The 6,249-nt window shown below is 44.1% G+C and overlaps 1 protein-coding gene across 1 annotated transcript in view; it reads right to left on the bottom strand.

The window, feature by feature from the left end:
* Nucleotides 1-6,249, bottom strand: part of MTMR12 (myotubularin related protein 12) — a 134,556-nt gene that overhangs the window by 70,126 nt on the left and 58,181 nt on the right. The window lies entirely within an intron of this gene.

Raw genomic sequence — 6,249 nt, 5'->3', positions numbered from 1 at the left:
CACACCTGTGGTTTTCAGCCAAATAAAAGACAGGCATATGAGTTGAACATGTACCTGAGGTAGATACAGTCCATGAAGAGAACAATCATGGGAGAAAGAAGGGCTGTTTATGCACAGGGAGACAGTTCAGGGGGCAGGAGTGCATGGAGGGATGGATACAGGGAAGAGGTAACTATTGGGAGGAAGTGGGAGGGGAGTATTGCATTGGGGTAAGCTGTCAATGTCATCAGACAATGTATGTGAACTGCTGTATGGAAAGTGCATTTGCTTTGTAAACTTTCACCCAAATCACAATTTTAAAAAAAGTGTGCATTGGGCAGCTCAGAAATGGTAGAAAGAGGGAAGGTCCTGATAGTAAGACCAATGACCTTGAAAAGAATGGGGTAGGGCCTCCATACCGAAGCTTTCATAGGACAAAAACGCTTATAAAATGCTTATGCCAACTTTTCACTCCTTACATCATCTTTGAGTCCAAAATTTAAATTGTTCTCAGTTTAAATGCACTCAGCTAAAGGGGCAAATTCAAGACACATCTCCACAAGTGCCAAAACCCAACTTGCTTTGTGTTTGGCACCGAAGTACTCAAAGGACACAACACTGACATTTTACTCCCTCAAAATTGACCTACTTCTCTAAAATAGTTATTTAAGGCCCCTTGCTTTCTCCCCCAAAATAGAGAATTTAAAGGAAACAAATGTGTTTGCATCCACAGATTAGGAGGGAATCCATGTGTATCTTAAATTTCACCACCCTCCCCCTTTTTTCTTCAATTGTGCTTTGGGTGCAAATTTACAAAGCAAGTTTGTTTTACATTCAACAGTTCATGCACATTTGATTTCATGCCCTGATTACCATCCTCAGCCACAACAAACTCTCCTCCCCTCCCCTCCCTGTGACTACCCCTCCCTGTGCCCTTCTTAACTATGCACTCCTGTCTGTCCAGCTTCCCCTCTTTGTGAATGCTGCCTCTCTGGTGTCTCATGGCTGACTGATCTAAGGGGTGCATCTCCCTAGAGTAGATGGGTACATCACCTTGGGATAGGTGTCCTGCATGTAGGTCTTTCTACTGTTGGGCTGAGAGCCAATCCACAGGAGTGAGTCCATTTCTACACCCAAAGGGTAAACTGGGGTCATCGTCTTGGGGGTTCCACCAGTCTCTATTTGACCAGTAATTCTGGTCATTTTTGTGTCTAAATTCACCTTGTTGAAGCAGAAAGTTCTATTTTTAATGTATTAAATTAAAAAAAAAAAGAAGAAGAAAAAGAAAAACTCACTGCTGTCGAGTCAATTGGACTCATAGCAACCCCTCCTCCTTGGGTTTCTGAGGCAGTATCACTATAGAAGTAGATTGCCCAATCTTCCTTTGAGGGAGTGGCTGGTGGTTCTGAACCGCCATTCTTCTGGTTAGCAGTTAAATGGCTTAGGCACTACACCATCAGACGACAGCATTAATAATGTAAGATTTCTCTTTCCTCATGTCATTTCGAATTTCTGTGTACGTACTAAAGATAGGAATAATTCAGACTGGGGTCCACAACCCAAATCCTGGCTCTTAGAGTCCTTCTATGTAAAATGGAAATAATAATTACCACTATGAGGGCTTTAAGAAAGACCTGGCAATCTGCTCCTGTAAAGAGCACAGCCAAGAAAACTCTATGGGGCAGATTCTATTCTGTCACATGGAGTCGCTATGATCTGGAATAGACTTCACGGCACCTAACAACAGTAACAAAGACAAACTTACATAAATGCCTGCATGTGTACTCAGTAAATGGGAAATATTATAATTATTGGGCATAGCAGTATCTGTACCTCTTCTTCATTTCCTTTCTTTTGATGAGTTTACATAGAACTCAAATATATTTCTTCATAGCTACAATTATTCATGATTCTATCCCATAAGTATAATAATTTCTACTTCTCTTCCAATCCTGTTTCCCACATGAAACTAAGTTGACTATACTCAAGAGGTCTCTCAATTCTCTTTTGTACGGACCAGGCACTCCTGAAATCACCAACACCCCCATTGGCTCTGTGGAGTCTCTGGGTTGTGAAAATGGTTAACGTGCACAGCTGCTACCTGAAAGGCTGGAAAGTTTGAGGCCACCCAGAGGTGCCACTGAAGAAAAGCCTGGTGACCCACTTTTGAAAACTCAGCCACTGAAAATCCTACAGAACACCGTTCTGACACACATGGGGTCACCATGAGTCAGAACAGACTCTTCAGCAACTAGTTTCAAGTTGGCTCTAATTTTGGAAGATCTGGAGTACACAGGAATATCTAAAGCCATGAAAAAAAAAAAAGACCTTTTTTTCTATAAATAGTATTTGTCTTCTACAAGGCCACAATGATCTAGGTCTGGTCATTCTGTGTCTTTCTGCGGTGCAGTGAATTACTTGGCATGGCTCTTCTACCCATGGTCTTTGTGATTCCCACCAGATCACAAGGAAAAGCTATGCAAATGTGAGGTGCTTGTGGCCCACCAAAGGCACTGGATAGCTTGCTAATAATGTAAATAAGGTACATGGCATCCTTGTGTTGGTGGGACCACGGAAACAAGGTGTATGGAACCTAATGTTGGGACTCGTCAGTTTTGTCATTTCGCTAGGCTTAAAGTGAGCCCTCCTAGAGGCAGAAAGGGGATCTCACTGCCATCAAGAAAGAGAAGCCAAGAGTGGAGTGCATACTTGGACCCGAGATCCCTGCATTGGACCTCCTTGGCAGAGAGATTAGCTGAGAGACTGGCAGACAGACAGTGGCAGCAGAACCAAGAGACCGGCATGAGACAGAGTGGCAGGCTTGCTGGCCCATGAAGAAAGCTGAGTGTCTCTGAGCAGGAGACTTGCTGGTGGAGTGGGGTGTACCTATGGGCAGAGCTAAACGAGCTTTGCATCACTTGCCCAAGCAGAGCAGAGGCCAGGCCGTGAGGCCAAAGGCCAGTGAGAGACATATCTTTAGGCATGGCCAAACGGAGGCTGTTCTGATCAAAGAATTGTACCCTGAGTGTTCCTGAACCTGAATTGTAACCTGTTACTATCTATCCCGATAACCACGAGTTTTGTCTGTGAGTTGTGTGTGTCCACTGCAATGAACTGTCACATGTAGGAGAGAAGTAGTGAGTGCTGTGGGAGGGATGGTTGGTGTCAGAATTAGTTTTTAAAAAAAAAGGCTGGAAGGTGGTGGCATGTCTGACTTTTACCTGCTAGGCATCAGCCTTGGGCACCTGATCGTGATTGGGTCTCCCTATCATGATTCAAACCTACCAGCCACTCCTCAGAAGGAAGGTTGGGCAATCTACTTCTATAGTAAAACTGCCTCAGCAACCCAAAGAAGGGTCGCTATGAGTCAGGTCTGACTTGACGGCACATAACAGAAACAACATTATGAAGTTGAAGGAGGTCAGAGGATGCTGCTCCCGTGTCCTTTTTGCATTTAACTTTTGCAATAGAAAGTATTTTGCACCTACTATAAGATCAGAAGACCAGACCAATGGCTTTCTAAAGAGAACAGAACACCACATCCAAGAGAAGGGACTGCTCAGGGAAAGAAAAGGTTTCTAAACAGCTGGTTTATCTGAAAGTAGATTACATTGCTAAAGGTTAATAAATTGAGAATAAAAATCTTCATAAGCATTTAAGCATGGAAATTTAGGATATCACATTATACTCAATGATCACTATTATCTAACCTTTCCCTAGTTAAAACTTCAAAAAATCCTAAGAAGACATTATCTAGTTTTTATAGAGGGAGTTCTGGTGGTGTAGTGCCTAAGGCACTTGACTGCTAACCAGAAGGCCAGTGGTTCAAACCCACCAGCCACACCCGCGGAAGGAAAGTTGGGCAATCTACTTCCATAGCGATAACTGCCTCAGAAACCCAAGGAGGGGCTGTGTTTGTTTTAGTTTTTATAGATACTCGACTTGGGAGCTCTGGTAGCATAGTGGCTAAAGCGCTTGACTGCTAACCAGAAGGCTGGCAGTTCAAACCCACCAGCCACTCCTCGGAAGGAAGGTTGGGCAATCCTACTTCCGTAGTGATACTGCCTCGGAAACCCAAGGAGGGGTCGCTATGAGTCGGGGCCGACTCGACGGCACACAACAACAACAACAACAACAGATACTCGATTTAGGGAAAAAGTACTGACACTCCAAATGAAAATACATACCAGTCCTGAAAAAAAACATAAACACCAATAACTCAGGGTATATAAATAGGAATCATAAAGACATCATCCCTCAAAAAAATCTTAATTGAATTTCTTCTTTTCATTTGGCTTTTACAAGGTATCTGTTGGGTGGGGGTTGGGAGGACAGAGTAGAAAGTATTTGTTGGCAAGGTCCTTCCCCCCCCCAACATATTTTACAACTGCTTCTCCAACTTCACAAGTACAACAAGTAACTTAATAAATACAGAAACAGTATTTCAGTATTTTTGAGAAAAGTGAAACTGTTGTAACATCAACTGCTTGTTGATCCCAGGAAAATGAACCAAAACAGAGGAGAGGTGAAGTGGGTACCAACAAGGGTACAGAAGTGCCCACATACGGATGTGCTCAGTCCTAGATACGGATCTTGACATGAGCTACTGCTGTTGTTAGGTGCCGCTGAGTTGGCTCCAACTCATAGCCACCCCACGTACAACAGAATGAAACACTGCCTGGCCATGCGCCATCCTCACAATCCTCCCCATACTTGTGCACACGCTGAAATTCCCATCTGCCCATCCTATTCCTGATTATGCTGTGCTCTGAATGTGTGTAAGCCGCTGTCTTCATAGAGAAACCTGTTGGGTGAGTAAATAAAGGCTGTCCAACGTGACCTTTGCAACTGGATGAGCACATGTAATCTTTTCTTCAGCAACATTCCAAATTACTCATCACAGTTCAGGGTTCACTCCTGGACTACAGAAATCACAAATGTCCAATCTGTGGATGCCAAAGTCTTTTCTCCCTCTTTCCAAAGTGGATACTTTCAAGCGCCAGCCCTTACTGAGGTGGACAGGTGAATAATGATTAAAGTCTTATTTTGTGCCAGACATTGTTTAAAAGGCTTTATGCTTATTAACTCATTTAATGCTCACAGCACCTTTTGAAGTAGGGTTATTATACTCTCTACCTCCATTTCACAGATGAAGACACTAAAGTACAGAGAGATTAAGTAACTTACCTAAGATACCCAGCTAGTACACGGCAGTGGTTGAAGTCAGACTCAGGTACACTGGCTGAGTCTGGGTTCTTACGTGATGCTATAATGATTCTTACGTGGAATGAAAGGAAAAAGGAAAAACACGACAATGATCAACAGGTGTACCTGCCAGATTCCGTGGATAAGAATCAACATAAATCTAATGCCTAAAATGTGAAGATTAATCAAATCTCCACTTTCCCACTTCTCAATCATCACTAACACCAGCCTCCCGGGGCACCCCCCCTCTCTGCCCCTTGCCACCCGGCGCTAGGTCAGAGGTCACAAGTTGAAAGGACACCAGTTTAGGAGACTGCCAAATAGGCAGTCCCAGCAACAAACTCAGGGAGTCCACCAGACACCCTTCTGACTTGCTGGCCACTTACTCAGGGTTTTTCCATGACCCCTTCAAAATGCCAGCTACAAGCTTTAAGGTCTTCTCTGGGCTCCCTCACTCACAGGTTGGCTCCTACTAGCCTTTGGGTCTGGTAAGTTGCTGGAATAACTCACAAAACTCACAGAAAAGTACTACACTTACAATTATAGATTTATTATAGCAAAAAGATACAAATCAGGATCATCATAAGAAGACACGCAGGTGAGATATGAGAGGGTCCCCAGCATGAACCTTCCCATGAGTGCATCACCCTGCCTTCGCCAATCAGGAAGCTCTGGGAGCCTCCACATTCAGAGCCTTTATTGGCCTCAGTCATTACAAAGTCATGATCGAGGTCTCCTTTCATAATTATGATAGATTAAATCATGCCTCCTAAGGAGCTCTGGTGGCGCAATGGTTAAAGCATTAGGCTGCTAACCAAAGGTTGATAGTTTGAACCCACCAGGCACTTCACAGGAGAGAGATGAGGCAGTTTGCTTCTGTAAAGATTTGTTGTTGTTGTTGTTATGTGCCGTCGAGTCGGCCCCGACTCATAGTGACCCCTCCTTGGGTTTCCGAGGCAGTATCACTACGGAAGCAGGATTGCCCAACCTTCCTTCCGAGGAGTGGCTGGTGGGTTTGAACCGCCAGCCTTCTGGTTAGCAGGCAAGTGCTTTAGCCACTATGCT

Source organism: Orycteropus afer, unplaced genomic scaffold, assembly GCF_000298275.1.
Source record: "Orycteropus afer afer isolate SDZICR_OR568_19922 unplaced genomic scaffold, OryAfe1.0 scaffold00302, whole genome shotgun sequence".
In the NCBI taxonomy this organism is placed as follows: Eukaryota; Metazoa; Chordata; class Mammalia; order Tubulidentata; family Orycteropodidae; genus Orycteropus; species Orycteropus afer.
The sequence above is the reverse complement of the archived record's forward strand: the minus strand, read 5'-3'. Positions and strand labels throughout refer to the sequence as shown.